Source organism: Grus americana, chromosome 1 (genome assembly GCF_028858705.1).
Source record: "Grus americana isolate bGruAme1 chromosome 1, bGruAme1.mat, whole genome shotgun sequence".
Classification (NCBI taxonomy): Eukaryota; Metazoa; Chordata; class Aves; order Gruiformes; family Gruidae; genus Grus; species Grus americana.
In genome coordinates, this window is record NC_072852.1 from 162,801,022 (window position 1) to 162,824,791 (window position 23,770).

At 38.9% G+C, this 23,770-nt stretch overlaps 1 protein-coding gene across 2 annotated transcripts in view; it reads right to left on the bottom strand.

The window, feature by feature from the left end:
- The window catches only part of GPC6 (glypican 6), a 796,186-nt gene that overhangs the window by 94,335 nt on the left and 678,081 nt on the right, over positions 1 to 23,770 (bottom strand). The window lies entirely within an intron of this gene.

The window sequence follows — 23,770 nt, forward strand, 5'->3', positions numbered from 1 at the left end:
TTCTTAGACCTTTGTTATGCTACAGTAACCACCATGTGCTTGGAAAGCACTTGGGAAGTTTTGAATGCCTCCACAGAATAAATTAAAAAGAAAACATCAACAGTAAAATGACATCTTGATATGCCAAGACATATATGCCTTTCGGTGAATGCCTGATAAAGAAATTAATTGTTCCTAAAACAAAGAGGTGCCCATAAATCAATGTTGTTTTAAACAGTAAATGTTTTTTAGTCCTTTGCATTTTGTGGAGAAGAAGGAAGATGTAACAATAAATGCTGATCAGGAAGGACGTAACAAAGGATGTACCAGCTTGTGTTCACTCCAGCTCCTCGACTTTGTATGCCTGAGAAAATGGTGAGCAGGTTGTGATAGCAGATTGATGGATTCTTCTGGATGATTAGAAAAAAAATAATCTGCAATACAAGAGAATAATGGGGGAATCTCAATCCTTTTCACACTGAAGAACAAAACAATTATTCGTGGAGACAGAGGCCACTAAAGACATATTTTTTCTGAACTGGTTTTGTTCATTTAAAGATGGATTTTTATTTTTATTGTCATTTACAATACATCCAAGGGTTTCTGAAGTGTGGTTTCTTTGCAGAGCTTCATGTTGTTTGAAAGAATCTTATTTCTCAGATAAATACTGTCATTATGCAGTTATTTATCCCTTTGCCATTAGGGCACCCTCTTTGATTAGCAGTTTTATGGATTTGCTTACAAAAGAGACTGCACTGTGTTGTGCACATTCTTGATAATCAGATAAAATACCCTTGTTCTCATTCAGCTTAGCTGTTTCACACTTAGTGAGTCAGTTTATATCAATCACTTGCTCACATTCTCCCTGAACTCTTGGATGAGTCCTCAATAAAAACACACAGGTCTTTGCATGCTGTGTATTTCTCTTCCTTCTCTAAAAAATGGACAGTATTGCGTATGGATATCTCCAATCCCATCTCATCCAAAACGCTGCTTGATGTCACGGGAAATAAGATAATGACAGCCCAATCCGAAATGTACAGCACCCTGTCTCTTCCTACCGGTTTCCTGCAGTAAGCAGCAGATTGTGGAAGCGTAGTTTAGGGGAAAGAAGAAAGTCTCTGACAGCACTTGCATTTTTATCTCTTGGATTACACATTGAAAAAATTCCCAGATATCGCTGGAAGGTTTACAATGCGGTTAGTCTTGTTAGAAAATTAACTGTAATTTCCTTCACATTCCATTTTCCCCCAGATATCATGCACAAATTGGATGCAGTCACCAGAAAGACATTTTATTTACCAAGATTTTAACTGAGTTTGAAGCAAGAGAATCAATAGACACTTCTTTTATTCCAGATAGTGGAGAAGTATAAGAGACCACATATCCAAGTCTATTGAATTCCTAGGTTAATGTGTTTGTTTTCATACCAAATTGTCAGAAGAGATAGGTGTCTTCCACCCCTTAAGCTTTCTATAAAAGGCCTCTCTACAGTGCACTCCAAGGCATGTGGGTGACAAATCTTTCTCTATTGCAGCTAAACCAGGAGAAAGTACATCCAAGAGAGGGAGGGCCACCCAAAGTGCTTCACATCAGCTTCATCTCCCAGAGAAGAGTCGTTCCACTGTTGTTACTCTTGCCAGCAGAGGAGTCAGGACTCTGCTGGAAAATGGAGCAGACTGCATACGTCAGACTGGGAATGAAAACATGGAGTAGGGCTATGTTACGGGGATAAATGTCTTGCAGCTGTTAAGTAAGGTACCTCTCTAGCCAGAGCTGATGAATCCTGCAGCACAAAGCTGCAGAGCAGAGGACTTCGCCCAAGTGATGATCCATCCGTCTTCTTGTAACAATTCTAAAAAACTTAATGCCTTTGTTAACTTTTCTTATTTTGTGTTTCATGCTGTCCCAAATACACTTTTAACAGCACATGCCATGAGATCTTTCCTCCAGCTGTCATTATTTGTTTTAAAGAAAAAGATCAAGGAATTTTAATTGCAAAGTCTCCTCTGATTCATCTATTACTTAATGTTGAAATGTGCAGTGAAGGGTGATAAAATAATTCCTTCTTTATATTGTCTTTGGTGAGACCTATTTTTATCATTTAGATTACTGAGAATTTGGCTATTTATACTATTTCTATAGAGAATATTGGAGTTTTATCCGTTTGGAGGTAGATGCACTTGCATTTTGTAGGGCTGTGCTTTATGTGTGCATGACTGTGTACGTACACATGTGCACACACACACGTACGTCTGCCAGCATGCATACAAATTTCATAATTGAAAGTGCATGTAAATAAACCCTTTAGACACACAGATGCATATCTGGCTGCAAACATTAGTATCTGTTTGCTCGTTGCTAGTACCAAGTTATGGCAAATAAACTCAAAAGCTACAGTACATTTATGAATTTTAGCAGAAACTTCCAGCCCTGTAAAAATACAGGTCCAAAGAGCCACTTGGTGACTTTTTTTTTGTTGTTCACAGTTCAGCTTGGATCTATTTAACAAAGGAAATCTAACAAAATTTATTCTTCCATTCTTTTACTAAATTTATAATAGAGACTGGATGGCTTCAGGGATGAAACACAGGACAAGACAGTTTTATCTACATGAAATGTTATTGGCATATTCTGTGCATTTGCAGGGCCTGATTATTTACGCTGCTTAAAAATGACCAGTACATGAGTCCAGCAAAGAAACCGGGCAGAGAGCTGGGCAAAAGGCAGCACTTCCATCCCCGGAAAATTCAAGCATTTAGCAATGCATTTTTGGCTTGTGCATTATTATGATTTACAACTACTACTCACAGAAAGGGGAAAACACTACAGAAAATAATGAGATAAATTATTTAATGGTTTCAGCTTCATAATTTCTAAAATGGAACAATTATCTGCTCCAGTTCCTGGGGACTCCACACGTTACAGGATGGAGCCGTGGGAAATCTCTCCAGCCGGGTGGCTGAACATGCCCCTGCCTCATGATGGAGAAGCCGTAATATCTTGTCAACCACCTGCTTAGAGCTGGGAGATCCCGAGGTGTCTGGAGCTGCAGGAGTGTGGGGATCTCCACGTGGGTAGCTGGTTGGAAGCAGAGTCCCTGCAGCACAGGGCTGAGCCAAATAAGCCATGTGAGATTTATGTGCAGGCTGGCAAATGTGTGTGTGTATATGTGTGCATATATATATGCGTGTGTGTAGAAGTATATGAATAGAGTCCTGCACACATAAAGCAGAGCCCCACAAAATGAAATACATGCACATCTACATCCAAATGGGTAAAACTTTAAAATGGAGATAAAATTATGTGAAACATCTGGTTAAATGTGGGGTTTTTTTCTGACAAACTAGTGTTTTCCATAGAAGCCCTTTTTGTGACTCAGGACTTTTGTGGCTCAGTCTAGTTGGGAGCTGATCAACACTCTGCTGCCCAATGCATAGCTCTCGACAGACCACGTCCAAATGTGCATAAAAATTAAGCTACTTGTTTAGCCCTTATGGATTTTAATCAGTGGGCACGCTGGCATGGAAGCAAGAAGAAGTCCTCACCTAACTTCTCCTGCCCACAGAGGTTTTCAGGATGCAGAGTTCTGCATTTTTTCTTCTTTGGTGCAGTTCCAACGAAAAAAAATACTGCAAGTGGCGAGTTGAGCAATGATAGCCCTCGTGGCTGAGCTCTGGTGTGTACCAGTGCATGCAGAACCTTGGATGGACGAGCGCACATTTGTCTCCAACCAAGGCTGTGGGGGAATGCAGCGGTAGTTTTATGTGATAGCAAAATATCAGTACCCTAACTATACAATATGACCTTGATTCAAAACTAGTTATAGGTCTTGTATATTGGAATAATTCCAGAAATGACTCCACATTTTTTTCTTTCAGAAAAGTTGGGGACAAAATGTAATGCATCAATTCTGCCTATGATAAGCAATTTAGGGCCCTGAGAGGGCCAGTACAGAATAACTTCAAGCACTGATGGATTGCTTGTGCATTATCCCTACTGATTACTGAACACTGCATCTGGATAAGTACTTTCACTCTGATTGAAGATACAAGGTGCAGACTTTGATCAAAAAAGAATTAAATGACCACTCTGCAACACTTTTCCAACTAGACACGTGGCGTGGTTTAACCCCAGCTGGTAACTAAGCACCACACAGCTGCTTGCTCATTCCCTCCTCCAGGAGGATGGGGAAGAGAATTGGAAAAAAGAAACCCTCACGGGTTGAGATAAAGATAATAGTATAACAATTATTATTATTATTATTATTAACAATAATAATAAGTGATACACAAAGGCGATTGCTCACTACCTGCAGAGGGACACCTCCCCATCTCTCAATGCCCAGTCTGTTTCCAAGCAGCAATCCCATCTCCCGGCCAGCTTCCCCAGTTATATGCTGAGCATGACGTCATATGGTATGGAATATTCCTTTGGTCAGTTGGGGTCAGCTGTCCCAGCTGTGTCCCCTCCCAGCTCCTTGTGCACCCCCAGCCTCCTCACTGGTGGGGTGGGGTGAGAAGCAGAAAAGGCCTTGGCTCTGTGTAAGTACTGCTTGACAATAGCTAAAACATCCCTGAATTATGAACACTGTTTTCAGCACAAATCCAAAACATAGCCCCGTACTAGCTACTATGAAGAAAATTAACTCTATCCCAGCAAAAACCGGCACAGCGTACCATTACCTGCAGGCAGAAGACAATGCGAGCAGGAGTGGAAATTGTGACCCATGTACAATGGGAAGGAAGTCAAAAGGAGATCAGTGTCACCAACACAAATGCCAGACTGATCCATTGGTAATATGAGATTTCTTCTATTTGCACTTTAAAGTCACTAATATTAAATAAATTCGTATTTTCTTCCAATGCTATGATGGTGTAGGCACAGAGTAAGTAGACTTTCTTTAATAATGAAAAGAGAATTAGTATCTTGGGCCAGTACAAGCTTCTGCTGGATGTTTCTCTTTGATGCACCGCCCTAGGAGCCCAGCTCCAGAGGGGCATCCAAAAATCCAGGAGCCCTGGGCATTAACTACCTCCGACTAATGCTGCCCACTGACCTGAAAAGCAAGTGGCTTCCTGCTGCCAGTGGGCAATGTGGATAACCTTGGGCATTTCTTCATGCCCTCCTCTCCCTCATTGGCCTTGCACCGGGGCCACGAGCGGTGCCTGGCTGCCGCAGCTCTCCTGGAGGGCTGGGCACAGCGAGACCCCGGCCCTTCCCTGGATGGTGCACGGGAACCGCTCGGCATTTCTCACGCTCAGCTCGCGACTCTCCCGGGCCCCATCAGCTCACACACACCTCCGCGTGTCTCTCAAGCGTGCGAGGCTGTGGCTCGGAGCTCGGCAGCACTGCGGCTTCGCCCACCCAGGGCGTGGAGAGGTCGGGGGGAGCCTCTGCAAGTCCTGTACTGATAGCTGACACATGGTGCCTCCCCGCAAGCTCCCGCTGAGTCCAGACCCGTTACACCTCTTCCTCCCTGTCTCGTCCCTGGCTTTCTGTTCTGCTTTGATTTATCCTGCTTAAGCTTAGGCGCTGAACTGAAGTACCCGGGGTGGAAGCTGGGCCAAATCAGCGCGTACATTAGGAGATCACTGACACCAATGACTGCATGGAGCTATTTTCCTTTTATTTTAGTGGTCATCATCTAGCACTCATGCCTGACTCTACAAAGAAACCAAGCGCTATGCCTATTTGAGCTAAGTTAGCTAGAGAGAAGTACAGCGAGAGTGCCGTGAGAATGGGATGCTCAGCAAGGCAGTGGCAAGCAGAAAGGCAGCGGCCTTCTTGATTTTTCCTGTTAAATCATATCTTTACTCATAGCCTAATCTGTTCTGCAAATTGTCAAGTGAGCCCCCAGTTTGAAAATAATGTATGCCCTCCTCCTTTCTTCAGGTTAGCTCCCTCTTAAAAAAAAGAACAACCTACCTACAGAATTTTTTTTTTTCAGAAGAAATAGCTGTTTCTATGGAAGAGCTGCAGCCTCTGGGTTTCCGATACTTTCAGATTTAACTCCATTTCCTTCCTTTTTCTCTCCTTGTATGATCTGTTAATTAAACAGAGGCTGAGGAGAGAATAAATAAAGTGTTGCAGACTAATTTGTCACATACCGCCTCACTTTTCTGCTGTAGATTCAGCTGACTCCTGAAACTCCTTGAAAGAGATAAAGCTTCTGGTTTTTTTTGGTGTTGCCCCCAGGACAAGGACAAACTTCATATATGATTATCTTTAAAAGAGTAAAATTGGCCTTTCTTGGACATGTTATTAGAATGATTGTTTCTGAAGGAGGATATAAGGAACAGAAGCTTTGACTAGAAGAAATGGAGGGAATGTAAGGACAATATAATTCAAGGATGTTTCCTTTCAAAATGGATGTACTGCGAAATGTAGGAGATAATTTCTAAAAAAATACAGGAAACCACTCACCAGCCCTTTGAAGAGTCTTTGTTAAATTTATAAAGGAGAGAGAGAGGGCAGTAAGGGCTTCATTCAAGGTACTGAAGAACGAAGCACTAGAATGTGCATCCATACAACAGCAAGCTTTGTTAGTCATGTTAGCTGTAAAATGGGCATGGAAATTGTTCCATTGCTGACTGAAGGTAATTTTGTTTGATCGGACACTACATGCAATTTTGATACTCCTTTCCTTAGACGATGAAATAAAGGCATCTGAAAGATGATACAAAAAGACAGTAGATTATATTCTAGGAAAAAAAAAAAAAGAAAAAGATTAAGGAGAAGCCCAATCTTTTTAGCTCTTTGTAAGAGTTGAAATTTCAACCACAATAAGTTCAGTTTTGAACACATAAATGAAATGCCATACTGAGTTAGATATCCAGCTTGCACAGAAAGTTTAGCTGTCTAAGGAAACAGTTCAAATACAGTGGGTGCATTTGTATTAGCAAATAGTTCAGATCAAGATTACTGTTTTTAAGGGCATGCCTTGCCTGTCCTCAGTGTGATTTGGTTCACCTTGCAGCGTGGGCACAGGGCATGCAAACTGGATCCCTTTGAGTGGAAGCTGCGTGGGAAGATGCACTTCAGGATCACAGTCATTGCACTCCCAGCGTCACTGGGCACTGGTGCTCAGGACCAGGGGAGAGCTCTGAAATGCATACACTGTGGATGTCAGGTCCTCAGCACTAACTGGTTTGCTTTGCAATTCTTCCCCTGTGGGTCCACGCTTCTGGCTAATGTATGCTTAATTTCCTCTTTAGTCAATGAGGAGGGGCAGCAGCAGAGGCCTCCAGAAGGAGATCCCTGTCTGCCTAAGCCCAGGAACCACAACCAGGCTGGCAAGATTTCTCCTGGGAGGTTTTCAGAGCCACCTTCTTCACCTTTTAGATAAGGAATATAATTGTTTACGCCAGGAGCTAAATCAATACCTAAAGTCCGGGTGCAAATTGTAATGAAGTAGAGTTCAACTTCCTTACTGACTGAGTGCTGGTAGCCCTGCTTTTGAACTCTCTTTAATCAATTAATTATTTTGAGCTGACATGTAGATTGATAATTTTCTTTAAAATATTAATATGTTGATTTGCCCCCTAACTTTTCTTTTACTTGTACAATAGATCAATACTACTACTGAGATTCTTCTCCTTTCTAAAGGAAAAAGTCATGAACTTGAACTTCCTTTAGCATGTATCGATGGTCATAACATAAAACTCTTTTCAAAGGATTTCAGATCTGACTTTTGATTTATACTTATGTTTTATCCAAAAAGTTTTAAATATGTTGCATTTTTAAAGTTGTCCTTGGATACTCTCTTTCTATTTCTGCAGTGTCCTACTTCTCTCTAGGTCTCTCTCTTTTTTATATGTACATATAAATATTTTATGGAAAACAGATGGTCTGGTGAAGTTGCTATCCACTAAAAAGGCAAAAGATGAAACAGAATGGATCATATTATTCCCTAACTTATGCTCATAAAATAATTCTATTAACATCAAAATGGGCATTCAAAGCTGTAAGGTTTACCTCTACGTATCAAAGTGAGTTACCTACATACAGCCCAAAACATAATTATCGTTCTAGGATGACAACTATACTTAACCAGGGAAACCTTGCAAGAAGAAAATGGTGTGCAGCCAAATGGTGTTTATACATGATTAAAGAGAATAAATATCCATTGAAAGGGACATTATCTTTCTCTTCCTCAGCCTGTTCATCAAGAGATGGTGACCTTTCATTCTGCATATTGAAAAGTCTTTCAAGTTGGTGAAGTGTAGGTCTGTGTTGCTCCTACTTCTATCAGAGAATGATGGGGGCTTGAAAGCCAACTTCTAAGTTCCTGGCATTTCAATAAAAAATGGTCTAAGGTAATAAATGATCAAAGACCTACTTCTTTTCTTTATAAACAGTAAGTGTATCTCTTTGTTGGTACTACTCTGAGGAGCTGCCCTGAGGGTAATCCAGTCTCTCTTTTCCCTGTGCAATACCACCTGGACATTCCCCTAAAGACCTGGAGAAGTTTTACAATTCACTGTCAGAGAGGTGCCTCTGAAAGTAAGGCACATAACAAGGAATCATCGCTGTAATAAGTTAATTCAGCATTTATTCCATGGTCAACTCAAATGTTACTTAAATTTGAATTTTCCATCAACTGACTCTACAGAAATCCATCAGCAACACGAGCCGATTCAGGGAAAGGATGAACGTTGTTCTTTTACACAAAAATCTCACCATATCCTTACTTCAGCACAGAGACAAATGGAATCAGCCTTTTCAAATGGAGTATTTTGGGTATTTTAGTATAACATTAGAAGCTGAACAAAGTCCTTTTTAACCCTTTGAAACTTTTGGGTGAAAAAGATGGGTTTAACTTTTATGGACTTTTTATACTGAAGTTGGTTTTCTCTTTTCATGGGGAAAAATGTATGTGATGCTACTATTGTAACTCCTCCTAAAATCAGGGAACTAATATTCTATGTGTGTTTTCTGAGCTATCTGTTGGGCTACCAGAGTGTACATTGCCAATACTCTTTGTTTGTTTGTTCAATACATATAAAGAACCCGTTCAGGTTTTGAAAGTATATATGGTAGCTATTTCAGATTTTGATTCAGACATGCTGTTGACAATTTACAACAGTACTGACCACACACATATTAAACAGCTGAGACCACAGTTTATTCTGGCTGCAAGTCACCTTTTACAGTCTTAGGCAGAAGCATTTTTCAAATTTAAGATTCTAACCTTTAAAATAGGTGGTTATATGTTATTATGTTCATATATTATTTTATAATTAAAACAAATTCTTTCTGATAAAAGTAAGCTGCAAGCACTTTAAATTTGCTTTTTAAATGCAAAAAAAAAAAATGTAGTGCTGCAATGCTTTGAATCTGATTCATTTCATGCTGATTATCTGAATGCATTGCACTAGTGTTCCTCAGACTTTTACAAGCTAGGAGTGCATAAAACTTTTAAAGACAGGGCAATTTCTCTGCAAAATATGGATTTTTGTGTCATTAAAAAATGCTTTACAAGCTCTCTCAGGCCACCACTGCTGGAAAAAAGTCCTGTTGTTAATCTTAGTGTCAATGCCAACGTATTTAGAGACTCACAACATTGACTTCTGGGAGGGAGATTGTAAATGCAGATATATACTGGGTGATGCAATGGGAATTGGTGACGTGTGTGTGCATGTACAACACTGGGGTTGGAAACTTATTTTATTTTAGTTGGAATGCAAGAAAATAAATAAGGAGAAAATCTGCTGGTTCCTGTTATAATTTAAATTGAGGCCTAAACTAAACATTGTCTTATGAAAGAGGTTTTTGAAGGATGAGTGGAGTAGCTATTCCTCTATAAAAAAAGAGGCTAATTTGAAAAAAGCTGGTCTATTCAACCAAAGGAATCTGTCTGCGCTAGATATATTTTCCTGTCTTTAAAATGATGCTGTTTGAAGCTCTTCTGCATACGCTTATTTGAACTGCTTGGCTCTCTACTTCCTCTCTGTGTACTCACTCATAAGTAAAAATAGTAATTTGTATAAGCATGCAATCATGTTTTTCTACTGCAATATTTGCATGCAAATGGTTTTGACTCTTTCACTTTGAAAAACACTTTAAAAAGTTCTTTTTAATGAAAAGGACCTCACAAGGACTTCTTATTAGAACCAGCACTTTATGAAAAGGACAGGCCAAATTTACTTGAAGAAGCCATGGTGAATTGATAATAATAAATAGCATCACTTCGTTTGGCATAGAGGATTTCTTATAAAGTGTCAAAATGACAAGAAGCATAATGGGAGAACACCAAGAACACACGGGAAGAGACAAGATTTGAACTGATATCAGAAACAAGCGATAAAGGAGGTGAAGCAAAGGGCTGTTCTGCGTGGCTGGAGAGGAAGAGGAGAAAGTTCATGCAATAATATTGGGAAGACTGTATGAAAAGAGATTACTAATATCGGGTATGGAGCAAGAGAGCAGTTAAGATAACTTGAATGGGATTTGCTAAGGTCTGAAAGCAAGGAAAATAATTCTGAAGAGGGATTTGGTGGGAGTTACTTTTTGACTGTGAGAAGTAGTAAAGCAAGTACAGAAAAACAAAGTTTTGGGGTGCGAGCGCTCTAACCTGCTGTACATTTACATCACAAACCAGCAGCTGCCTCTGCACTAACAAACAGCTAAACTCCTGTTGATTTCAAGAAAGCCAGTGTTTCAGTTTTGGATAATATATGTGTGTAATAAGAGTAAGAGATTTTTATCCGTATATCACAATTACCACACAAGACTACTTTTATTTATTTTGTGATCCTGGGTTGTATCCAGACAATCTAAAATAACTTGTAAAATATGAAAAAAAAAAAAAAAGAGTAAACCAAAATGTTCTTTATCCTGTAGCTCCTGCTTGGTTTATGAGATTAAATACCACTAGTTAAAATAATGAAATCATGTATTATTATTTTTTTTATCTTGCAGTTTAATTATTACAAGTTATTTAAAAATCCTTTCACTACAAATATTAAGTAACATAACAGTATGCATTTTATAAGAGAAAGATAAGCAAAAAACCAAGATAAATAATGATATTGAGTACAGCTTTTTGATTACCTAATGTCTTTTAAAATGTTTTTTGTTTCTTTTAATACAAAATTAATAATAAATACAAATCAAAAAGTAAGATTAAACAATTTGTTGCATCTAATACATCTAAAATTTATTGCTACTATCATTTTGCTCCACATTATTTTTTCTATGATTTACAAAAAACCCAACAAACATTTTAGGAGGGAGAGTGAACACTCTATAGACTCATATATATTAAAATAATAATACTTTCATATAGTGCTTTCCAGATGCGGGCTTAAAAGCTTTTTGAAAATACTCTTTTTTAATGGCAAAACTGGAACAGAGAATTTCTACTTTACTAATTTTTAAAATTGTTTTTTGAAAATCTTTTTTCCCCGTCTCTTAAATTATCAAGTAAAACATGCACATTTTTAAAGTCTCAGTCTACCCACTCAATTCATGTCGAACGTACCTGCCTAAATGATTAGCTACTTCATATTTGAGTGGAAGATAACTATTACATTCAGAGGAGATTGATGCTAATTATAGAGAAGAGAAGACAACAAATTTGATTTTAATAGTATCTAGGTAATTGAAAGTTAAATGTCCAATGAATGTCATAGATAGACTGGCTAAACTATACCTTTATATAAGGTAAAGGTATATTTTCTTTGAGCAAATAACTCACATTCTAATGTCAGTGTGCTTGGCTACCTCAGATACCTCCTCTTCCAATTTTTCCTTGCAGATGTCATGTTAAATGGCCGATGAAATATGAGCATTTTAAAAATTGTTCTCAGATTCTTCATTGTTACACAGCTTGCTTTCCTACAGGAACACTTGAGATAATTTGTACCCACAAACTCCTCGTCAAGTTTTTGTTCTATGTAAATGCTTTAACTTTATTATAAAGCCAGTTTTTCTGACCTTGGCAAAGCTTTAAAAATAATACATTGACTTCGGTTGGGGAATGGAGAAAAGCATTAATGTTTCTTCCATTGGCTGTAAATCAGATATGTTTTCCTAGAGCACTTTATTTTTGTACCGAAAAAAAGAAATAATGTTGCTAGTATTAGAGAGAAAACTTAGCACTTTAGATATATAGTAAAAATGATGAACTAAAATAACAAAGAACAAGATCTGCAAAAGGAACTGACATATGAATTTCATAATGTGAGATTTATAACTTTTTATTTAGTGTCTTTCCTCACTTCTCAGCCCAGATCCTGTCTAAAGTGTTTAAATTTATACTGACAATCACAGTGTGGTCTTTACAGGTGTATAAAGACATCGCCAAATAAGCAAAAAAAAAAGAAAAAATCCTGCTTAACTTACATAGGAATATATATTTAAAAAAAAGTTTTTTATTCGTGGTGCCTGTAAAGATGAAGGTCATGCTGTTTTGGTTAGAGGGAGATCTAGGGCACCCTGACAGGTCTGTTTTGGGCAGACCCAGGTTCCCTCTGCCAGAACTTCAAAATGAAGACAGGATGCACCAGCCCTGTGCAGAGCCGTGTTAACACGGGCACGCAGCTCCCGGACGGGCGAGCGCTCCGGTCGGTCTGCACCCGTCAGGGTAGGCATGCCTACAGGTGGCCTCTTGTTGCATGGGTTCTGCTCAGCCACACCAGGACAAACCTCAGGCTTGCACTTGGCCCTCCTCTATTCCCTGGTTTACATGGAAAGGAAATCAAAGATGTGGTCAATTGAGAGCCATGGTACATTCCCACAGGTCCCCATTCTGGATGACAAAAGATCTGAGATATCTGCTCGCACTGGTATGGTATGGATTTGTTCAAGGGCTGATCCACAATGTGAAGCTCCCGCGCAGCTGCGCAGTGTGTGTGCACGCCACTGAAACTACCAGGAATATCCTTAGAGAGCACAAGGTAGAACAGCTGTTGTACAAAAGGTATTTCACCCAAATACCTGGAAAATAGGACTTGAAGATCCAATTTATTTCAATGGTTTGTAACAGAACTACTATGTTGTAATATTAACGTGGTTGTCCATTTCACGGCACAAAGTCCATCAAGAAAAAAAGAAACAGAAGCATATGAAGTTCTGTATTGCTTACTTTGGTAATTCTCTAGCATACCAATATGGGATGCTGATGAAGTTGGCTGTGGTTCACCTCATTTTTGTCACTTTGAGAAGCTGTCAGTTTTCAAATTCATTTGACAACCATTGTTAAAATAGTTTAAAAGCTCTCTTTGATGCACAGCACTGTTGGCCAGCAGCAGACTTCGCCCTTTCTGTCAAGGTTGTGCAGTAGATTTATGAACCACACTAACATTGACTAGTGCACAGATTGACACTACTAAGTCACGTCTGCATGGGACAATCGGAATTTGAACCCAGGTTTTTAGAGGTGAAGAGTTAAAGCACATTCCACAGCTCCATTTGTGACTTCCCCTACCTTCTCCTTCTGCCATAATTTTGAAAAACTAGATAACACTAAGTGAAACCATTAATGCTGAATTCCAGCCAGAATAAATCAATCTGTAATTAATATTTTATAGGTTGACTTCACAGTTTGGTAATGCCATATTGTTCTTCACAATAATAGGCTGTGGGGGCCTATTCTTCTGTACATGCACATAAGGATTTACATCATTGTTTCCCACTATTATTAATGGAAGCAGCTACATCTGTTCAGATAATATAGAAATAGAAAACAGGATGGGATATAACGGAATAGAGTTGCTAAGTTTCACATAAGTGAAAGCTTATACAGAAATATTGTTCATCACTATTTACAACACATAGACAATTACTACACTGATTTATGTAGCATTAAATAAATAAGTAGGTGGTTTAAGCTTTGTGGATGCTTCAGGTAGTTTTAGGAGCTGTAAATGGCTGTATTGGGTCAGCCCAAGGTTCACATAATTCACGATTCTCTGGCAGTGGCTAGTAGCAGGTGCCTCGGAAAGCATGGAGGAGCAGGTCAGGCACGTACTGAAACACCCCTGAAGCGTCGTATTGCCAGAGGAGCATCTTTGTATTTGAAACCCCTTACTTGATTTTGCTTTCATGTGTTCGCTTAACCCCTTTTCTAAACCCATGTAAACTTCTCTGGCAACCACACAACCATCTGGCACTAAGATATGAGGCTTAACCATGTCACCTGTGGAAAAGCACTTCCTCCTGCTGATCTGTTATCTGTTGATTTAGTCAGATATTTCTCACCTCTTGTACTATGAGAGACAGGAAATAAATTCTCTGTGCACATTCCCCTTGCTTCTCGGGGTTTTATAGGTCACTGCAATATCTCCCTGGAGGTGTCTCTATTCTAAGCTGAAGAGTCCTGGTCCACAGAGTCATTCCTAGTGTGGAAGAATTTCTATTTTTTTGTTCATCCTCTTCGCTCTGTTCTGCATCACATTTAGCTTTACTCAAGAGTTTTCAAGATGGAGCAGCCAAAGGTTTACAAACTATTTAACATCAGTCAATATTACAATTTCGATGTAGAGCTGAGTGATAACATAAGGGCTTCTGAACAAGTATCTGCTTTAGCACAGAGTGTGCAGAGACATAGTGTAATTATTTTTTTGTATTTTGGTAGCATTAGAGACCTTAGGGCCAATTTATGTGAGTAGCTGCAGTTTGCATCTGAAGCTTTTTGCTGCCTGTGTGGTGAATTATAGGTTTGATAAAACACATCACACCTTAAGTGTGGTTCCATATTTTATACTGTTGATGTTTTATTTAACTACATATTATCCAAAAGATTTTCTCTGGTGTGGAAGAACTCTTAACACTGGCTGTTTATACTCTGAAAAGATGTTCTGTTATCTGGGTCCATAAGAGGAATGTATGGCCATTACTTAGATATTTTCAGAAGACCTCTTATGTGACATTGGAAAGCACAAATCTCTTTTTTTGGGGTCATACTTGAATGTGAAGGGATAGAAATGTGATAGAAAAAACAAGTATATTTGATTCTATCTGATGTTTAAATCTAGGGACAGTTAGCCTGAATGCTGTAAAGGATCTCAGTGATTTTACTACTATAGAGACAGCAAGAATACAGACAATTTGAATAAATAAAGTCTCATGGCATATGACAGCCCTATTTTCTCCAATGGATGCTGAGGGATTGTTTTGCAAGTGATAAGGTATTTCACCTTAAGCTTGCTTTTGTCCAGAGACCTTGTCTCATCTCACCTGCAACACTTCAACTTGAGACTGCACTGGAGAAGAAGAACAAACCACAAAATTATCTGGGTCTAATAAAAGCGTATGCAGGTTCACCTCTTCCACGTAAATTTAAGTGATCTTCCATTCTACAGGAGTGATATTAACCACTTTCTTGACAGTTGCTGGAGCTTTCTGTTCAAACTGATTCTGATTTATGCATGTTTCAACACCATGTATGCCCATCAACACCTTCTATGCCCTCCTTCTCCTTGGGACTGGTATGGTCGTGAGAACAGCTAGACCATTTAGACTGAAAGACCATCAGTTTAAGCACCAGGGAGTGGTATCAGTGCTCAGGACACATCCTTAGTTCTTTCAACCGATCTGAGACCACTGGAAAGTGCAGGAGCAATTAAAGCACAGAGGACGTCAGATGGAGAAGGAACTGGGAGGATGCGTGCCACAGCCAAGGTGACCGATGTCTCAGGCTTTGAACTGACTGATCGAAGAAGCAGGTAGCAAATATTTTTATTAACATTTTTATAACGGGTGTTAGACTAACAATAGAAGTGATCAATTTCTGTTAAAAAAAAATATGGGGAGGTCTGGTTTAGAGGTTCTACTCCAAAATTGTCATATAATAAAAAAAGTCCCATTGAATTTTTAAGGTAAGATTGTTTCAATATGCATATGCATCTTACTATCCTATTTATTATTCATATAAAATGAACCTTAAAATACCATTAAATGATGCTCAGTGGTATCAGACACAATTATGATTAACTGAGACTGATTTACGGCCCAAGTTCCTCAGATTCAAATGCTTCACATTACCATATTTATTTACTTAAATTGAGCATTTATTTGCTTGTTCTTAACATACAGCTACAGAAAAGTCAGACTATAAACTCATGTTCCTCTAGTTTATCTACCAGTATAATTTAACTCGCATAATAGCTGTTTCTCACTCTCTTTTTAAAAACTAGTCATTGCTTTTATATATGATGTTCCACCCTCCAAGAAGAGGCCATCATGAAGTGCAGTACTCAGAGGTCGGTCACATTTGGACTGTGTTCATGAGTACTTGAATCCTAGGGCTAGATTCAGGCTTACCTCCAAATTATCAGGTTACTCTCCTGAAATCGACATTCCCATCTCCATGACAGGATGACTTGTCATTCCGATGATATTTACTAGGATAATTTTACCAATACATTTCTTTGCATGGATGGTCTCATTTCTGAGTAATATCTGAATTTCTCCCGCTTGGTGAGTTATGCTCTTCCTACAATGGCAATATAATTATGCCTCTACGTTTCACCATAGAAGCAAACGTTAAGCTTCATTACCAGTCTGCAGTAAGTAAGTGATATTGTTTTTTCATGAATTTCTAAGAGGCAGTGAGTTGTATCTGTATTTATTTAAGAAAAAAGAAAGAACAATAAAACTTTTCAGACTTGGCTCTTTCGTGTAATGTAGCCCTCTTTTATCATTTCAGCGACTATGCAGATTGAACAAGTGGCTTTAAACAGCTCTCCCAGACTACTGTAGTAGAAGATAATGTTGTTATTCCTGTCCCTCCAAAGATCCTACTTTAAATGAAATGTCCTCATCAAGTCATTGAGAGAGAATTCTTCTCTGTCCTATGTCTGCAGAAATCACACAGAATTTATGAAACATTTAGGAGCCTTAAATAGCTCTGAATTGCACTTGGGCTAGAAGTGCAACTAAGAAGGTCCAGTGGTGGTCCGAGCGCAGGTCCATCCTGTGCTCTGGCTCCTTGAAAAAGGAGGAATGGTAAATCTGACTGACTGTTATGTTTTGCAAATTTTCAGGACTTTGCATAGAAGAAAATAATACTTAAGACCAAAATGCTGTCAAAGTAATTTCAGCAGATCCCTACTGGGATGTCTGAAATCTTTCATTCAAATTCAGCATTCAACATCTCCACATGATGAACAGACAGTCTAACTAATGAGACTGAGGGATACCTTATAACCTCACTGTCAGCGAAGCTCTGTGGATTGATTGAAGACTGGCACATTCACACCTGGTAAGATGCATGGACTCATGCTGGGTTGCAATTAGCACATACATTCTCATTTGTCATTGTCTCTTTAATCCCCTTTCCTTATTTTTTTTTAATCAAGTATTAGGACACTTTCTCAAAAATGAAAAATTTCTCTATATTCATTTCCCTACAGATGAAAATAAGCCCCCAACTGTAACCTGTGTTTAAATTCAGGAGAAATGTGGCATTTCTAAAGCACAAATAAGCTCTCCCTGGTATTCTGTATCATGGAAACAGTGTCAGTACATAAGCAAAAGAAGAAAAAGCGTTCCTATTATTTAAGAAGCATTTACCTTCTTCTCCAACTGAGCCTGCACAGATTTGAAGAGACATGAGAGCATTGCATGTTCAGCACTACTTAGGTATTGTTTGTTTATCCCTTTTGCCATTTGAAGGGATTCCCATGCTTATTATAAAAGTTCACTCTAGAGCACCCTAGGAAAAACCTTACATACTCAGATTTTTCCTGGTATATATACATATAAAACCAGCAGATTTTTTCATTAAATATATTTAATGTTTTTTATGTTTCTTTGAATGAGACACATACACACAAGATGGTAGAGAACGATTTTGTTTACTCAGGAGATTAATCTTTCATGATTCTTACTAAAGCACATCTAATGGTTAATATTTTGGGATAGTGTCTTTATCTGTATTTGAAAAGTTTAATCTAAATGCTTCTATAACAAGAATGGAATGAACATATCAAAATTCTTATGCTTCCATTCTCTGAAAGAACAAGCACGTCTGGGACACTGGTGTCACTACAGAATTTACTGCCTGTCTTACAGCTATGCTTGTGAATCTCATCATTAATGTTTTCGGGTTTTTCGTGTATATGGTTTTCTTTTTTTTTTCTTCTTTTTTTTAATAGACTTCAGGAGGAATTTTCATTGTGAAGATGATCTTGAAATATGAATTGAATTTATATTAGGGGTTGTAGTCTCAAAGCAAACTTTCCTAGTCATCTCACCAGATATTTCTCACATATTTGAGTAGTTGTAGAAAATTTTTGAAATAATTCAGAATCTACAAGGTCCATGAAGCAGATCATCTTGAGTGCCATCACGCAGCACATACAGGACAAACAGGTGATCAGGCCCAGTCAGCATGGGTTTATGAAAGGCAGGTCCTTCCTGACTAACCTGAGCTCCTTCTATGTCTGGGTGATCTGCTTAGTGGATGAGGGAAAGGCTGTGGATGTTGTCTACCCGGACTTTAGTAAAGTCTTTGACACCATTTCCCACAGCATTCTGATGGAGAAACTGGCTGCTCATGGCTTAGATGGATGTATGCTTTGCTGGGTAAAGACACTGGCTGGATGGCCAGGCCCAAAGAGTTGTGGTGAATGGAGTTAAATCCAGTTGGCGGCCAGTCACAAGTGGTGTTCCCCAGGGCTCAGTACTGGGGACAGTTCTGTTTAGAATCTTTATCAACGATCTGGACAAGGGGATGGACTGCACCCTCAGTCAGTTTGCAGGTGACAGAAATTTGTGTGGGGGTGTTGATCTGCTGCAGGGTAGGAAGGCTCTACAGACGGATCTGGACAGGCTGGATCGATGGGCCAAGGCCAACTGTATGAGGTTCAACAAGGCTCAGTGCCGGGTCCTGCACTTGGGTCACAACAACCCCAGGCAACAGACTTGGGGCAGAGTGGCTGGAAAGCTGCCCGGCAGAAAATGACCTGGGGGTGCTGATTAACAGCTGACTGAACACAAGCTAGTAGTGTGCCCAGGTGGCCAAGAAGGCCAACAGCATCCTGGCTTGTATCAGGAATATTGTGGCCAGCAGGACTAGGGAAGGGATCATCCCCCTGTACTCAGCTCTGGTGAGGCCTCACCTCGAGTCCTGTGTTCAGTTTTGGGCCCCTCACTACAAGAAGGACATCGAGGTGCTGGAGCGTGTCCAGAGAAGGGCAACAAAGCTGGTGAAGGGTCCAGAGCACAAGTCTGATGAGGAGTGGCTGAGGGAACTGGGGGTGTTTAGCCTGGAGAAAGAAAAGGAGGCTGAGGGGAGACCTTACTGCTCTCTACAACTACCTACAGGAGGCTGTAGCCAGGTGGGTGTTGGTCTCTTCTCCCAAGTAACAAGTGATAGAACAAGAGGAAATGGCCTCAAGTTGTGCCAGGGGAGGTTTAGGTTGGATATTAGGAAAAATTTCTTCACCGAAAGGGTTGTCAAGCATTGGAACAGGCTGCCCAGGGAAGTGGTTGAGTCACCATCCCTGGAGGTATTTAAAAGATGTGTAGATGTGGTGCTAAGGGACACGGTTTAGTGGTGGATTTGGCAGTGTTAGGTTAACAGTTGGATTTGATGGCCTTAAAGGTCCTAAATGATTCTATGATTCTATGCAAGCAATTAAATGAAATTCCTCTCCTTTCTTGCCCTACTGAGACCAACCTACATGTGTATTTTTATCTTCACTTCCTCCTGCAATGAGAATTTTTTAAGCAGTGGCATCCAAAACCCAGGCTATGGGGATTTAAACTCTCATTGACTACCCTCCTGAATTCGCTCCTAGACATACAGCACATGAAGGAAATTTTTAGTCACCCAGCCAGCCTTCACTGATTTTACTTGTAGTGCTGAGCTGTTTGGACAACACTGTGTAAGCAAGGCTGTTAAAGACAAACATTGACAATAATTTCATGCATTGTATAATTTATCTTAGAATATCAGTCTTGAGCAGAATCAGCACAGAGTTAGGGTAGCACAGCCTGGCTTTACCAAAAAAAGCACAAGAAAAATGTAAAAAAAAAGATTTCTATGAGAATTCATATTGTCATTTCTGTAAGAACATGTATTTTACCACCAGGTGGAAGATGCTGGTAGCAAGGAAGGGGATATCTCTTTAATTAACAAGTTATATGGCTAAGAAGTTATAAGGAATGGGTGCTAAATAGGCAGAAAAAAAATGATTTCTATTAGCAAAGTAATAATCCCCAATGAAACATAGCAAACCACATTTTTTTCCTATGAGCAGTTTAGCAAATTTTATTGCTTATTCACCTTTGTCCACACAGTACATATAGCTACTTTACTGAAGCTAAATCAAAATTGACACAAGATCAAAACATTTCTGACTTTTATTTAGCAGCTTGGTAGAACATGAGGAAATCAGCTTTTCCGAGTAGCACTCGACACACACCCTTCACAGAACCACACATACCCTCCATCAAAGGTAAAGTAGTACAGAGTGAATACAACAGTCGTGCTGTTCCTCTTTCTACTTTCCAAAAGTGATGCCTTATCACCTAAATGATATCATTACCCAAGTGTTTCAAGAAGTTTAATTAAATGTATCACTTCCAATAAATTCCTTGGGCAAACAGACTACCACAGGGGCACATAAAGAATGTGAACATTAATTGCATTTGAGATTAGCCTCGTTGAATTGAATTCTCACACACTGATACCCTTTGTACTTAAGCCATAAATATCAGGCATTTATACATCCAGCTATTGGCAGGTTTACTGTAAAGTAATATTCCCACTAGACCGCAAGCCTACACAGGAAAAAGTTCCCACTAACAGAAGTACCTGCTTACAAATGACCAGCGAGACAGACAGAACCTCTCTTTTGATACTCTTTATAAATGAGGTATTTCTGTTCAATATCATTCCATTAACAACCTCTGCATTAGAGAACTGTAGATGAAAAAACCCTACAGTTTTATAAACCACCAAAAATTTCTGGAAAAAAAAAAAAAGAAAAACAACAAAGCAAGGACACCTAATGAAAAATCCAATTTGCTGATAAATTAATTAAATTCCCTACTGACCCAACCTTGACTGAACATGCCCCATGTGGGAGAGACTGAAAGACGAATTTGCTAATTAATGTTAATGCAGAGATTGGAACAATTAGAAGAATAGGCTCACAGCAGAACATCCCTCTTTTGATCAGTGAGTACAAGCATGGTAACTAAATCTTTACATTTGCAAGAGCTATTGTGAATTAAACAATTCCATTACACACAACAGAAGTAATAATATTGCGGTCCCCTTGTGGAGGGAAATGTAAACCAAGTGAGGAATAGCTGTTCTTTCTGGGTTTACATTTAATCACGTCCTAATATCTTGAGTACCATGTGAAAATCATAGGGGATTAGTACTACTGTGGCACTTTGGATAGTCTAAAAGATTATTGTGCCTGAACATCTTTTCTAGGTGTATTCTAATAAAGACTTTTAACTATTTGTAATTAATTGATTATTATAATTGTATTTCAATGAATATAGTTGTAAAATAGAAAAGCGGATAAATTCATCTGTATGGTATTACAGACTAATGAGAGATGGGAAAGCTCCAGATGGCTCAAATTAAAAGTGGCTGAATTCCCTTTACCAGTGCTTACTTTCACCACAGATAAAGTTAATTTTTACAATGAGTAGATGAAGATTATATACACGGTAGTGACTTGCCTGACTCCTTCCTAGTTTTAATAGCTCTGTTTTAAAAATTAATTCTGGAGGAAGTAAGCTTCTCAGCCTACACAGGGGAATCTTATAATATCAGTTATAATTTTATAGAGTTTATTGGTTTCTACATGAAAGCAAAAATAGTGCAAAAGACATTTGCCAGTTCCTGATGTTTTTACCATTTCTATAAATTACTTCTTTAAGATTGTTTATGATATATTTCCATTTTGCCACCATGCTGTCTCTTAATTACTGATCAATATGACTCTAAATATAGATCTACTGAAATGGTAGACTATAAGGAGCCATAATGGACTATTGGGTAACTAATGTCTGTTTTAACAAGTCCATAAGCATGTATTTGCTATAGGAGATACTTTACTATGGCTCCAAAGGAGCTATTACAAGCTATTGACTCTGAGCACATTCCTACCCATCTAATTATGTATTAATGTTACTGCTGTTACTGTCACAACAGAGAGAAAATTGAAGTGAGACAAAAAGTTAAGAAGTGAAGTAAATGCAAATTTATTTAGCAGTGAAAATTCTAAATGAAATGTTTTTTTTCTGTTGCTCACATGTCTCGATAAAAACCTAGAATTGGTGAGCAGCTGAAAGGAAGAAGGATGACTATTAGAGCTTTCTAACACTCAGTGGATTCGGTTTCCAGCAAGTTAGTTGTTTTATTTCATTCTGCATTCCTCAACAGCCGCATCCCACAAATTTCTCCTTTAGTATTGAGCTGAGTGAATGGAACGTTTGGTTGCTTTTCACACCTGTACCATTGATCTCCATGGATTTTCAACCTAAATCCTTACAGAGAAGGGAGATTCATTCCTTTTGATTTATAGGGGTTCAATTTTCAGTTATGTAAGGAAAAGTGAAATGAGGAAAATTCCATTTATTTCTTCATTTTACAATGAAGAAGAATTTGCACAGCTTCAGTCTTGGCAGCATGGCAAATGCAAAGAAATAGAAGAGGGACATAATGATATATTCTAAAAGGGAGGAAAAGCTAAAATGAAGGAACAATTCTCTGCAGATGAACTAAGTATCTTTCCACCTCCCCAAAAGACAGCAAGACCATAAGCTACACTCCCAGCTTTCCTCCATTCAGGGCTTTGACTGTGTTCACATTTACAGAAAGAATAACAACAATCTAAGGCTGACAGTGGAAAAGACAGTGGATGTATCTGATGGGGCAAAGACAAACCAGAGACAGTATCATTTTTTAAGACAGCCAGTTTCTAAGCCTTTCTCTGTCACATTAAGATTCTCTAAGAACTCTCACAACTACATGCATGATGACCAGGCAATCCATACCTGGATATCCTGCTTTTCCAGCAGATACTAGACATAACCAATGAAGTCAGTCAAAAGCAGAGTCCTTTCCTAAATTCCAGCTGAAAAGCTTCATTAGAAGCCTGGAATCAAGTGCAGAATATTTTTCCTTTAAACAAAAAAGATAAAAATCTCTAACTCTGTTCTTCAGTAGTGTGTTCAGTTTTCAGCACCTCTAAATCAAGACCTTCTCCTAAAACATGCAACAGTCCTTATGCCCCAGGGGAGCGAATGGGAAACAGAATTTTTCAGCAAAATTTCTCCTGGACATGATTTGCTATGGCCCCTGACCAAAGGCTTCCTGAACTGAGCATGAATCACCCTGGCAGTTACAGAAAACTGAGCAACAGAGGCTCAGAAATGTCCACAGAATACGTATTTTCCCAAGCCACATGATTCTAAACTATCAAAATCTTAGATGGAATCTATCTATCTCACCTAACTTCAGGTATCTGTGGTGCAGATGTTTGGAGCTGAGCTAACCAATTAATCTAGGCAACTTCTGCTCTCGTTTGACAGAAACAGAGACTTTGAAAGCACAACTCCTTTGACTTGTTTTAGCCATCTCTACCAGAATGAGGTGATCTACACTGTAATATAAATATTAAAAATAAGCTTAGGATGCCCAGCTTAGATACATAGTAATCTGTATTCAGTTTAACTAATTCCTCTCCTTAAAAAAAAGGTTTAAGGAGTACAAAAGACCACAAGGTACATACCTGAAGTAACTACACAAAGGAACAGGTAAGATCAAGCAAGAGCTTTTCAAGTCTCCTTCAGCAACATCTCACCATTAATT